The sequence below is a fragment of the Poecilia reticulata genome, linkage group LG14 (genome assembly GCF_000633615.1).
Source record: "Poecilia reticulata strain Guanapo linkage group LG14, Guppy_female_1.0+MT, whole genome shotgun sequence".
In the NCBI taxonomy this organism is placed as follows: Eukaryota; Metazoa; Chordata; class Actinopteri; order Cyprinodontiformes; family Poeciliidae; genus Poecilia; species Poecilia reticulata.
In genome coordinates this window covers 19,802,389-19,803,041 of record NC_024344.1, presented here as the reverse complement: position 1 = coordinate 19,803,041, position 653 = coordinate 19,802,389, and positions in this window count along the sequence as shown.

Sequence of the window (653 nt, the reverse complement as noted above, 5' to 3'; positions counted from 1 at the left end):
CACGCGTCCCCTTTGACTCTTTGTAATAGGAATGGGTCCCCACCCCCCACCCACGCTCACCCAGGCGCCACACAGAGCAAAACACACACTGTAAAGAAGGTAGAAAACACAACTTATTATGTCAGGAATCTGATTGCGCTCTAACAAACATGACTTAAGTTTGTATTTACAACTGGGATCAGATTTCTTTTTGTCATTTTTACCACAGCTAACATTCTAAACGGTTAATGTGAAACTTTAACTTTTAGATTTTTATCAGCTGCCATCTCGGCGGCGCAGGTGACAGGCGTCAGGTCAGTGTTTGTAGGCAAACAGTTCAGGTGTGTTTACTCTACCGCATCTCTGCGACAGGTGCTGGACCCCGCTGCCCACCGCAACTCCTCCTCAGCCAATGAGAGCGCAGGCTGCGGCTGCTGCTGGTCTGTAGGCTCCGGTGCGTGTAAGACAATAGCCAAGGGGACGGAGCCTCTCGAGCTCGAGCATGTGCCGTTGATTACCATACAGCTGTTCGCTCGTGCTCCAAATAAAGCCCACCACCCCCCTGCCCCCCTCTCGCGCCCCTTCACCAAGCCGAGGAGGCCCGGATAACTGCTAGAAGCTTTAATAAAGTCTGATCCTGGACCTGCCCACCCTTTTGTCACCGCACACGCGTC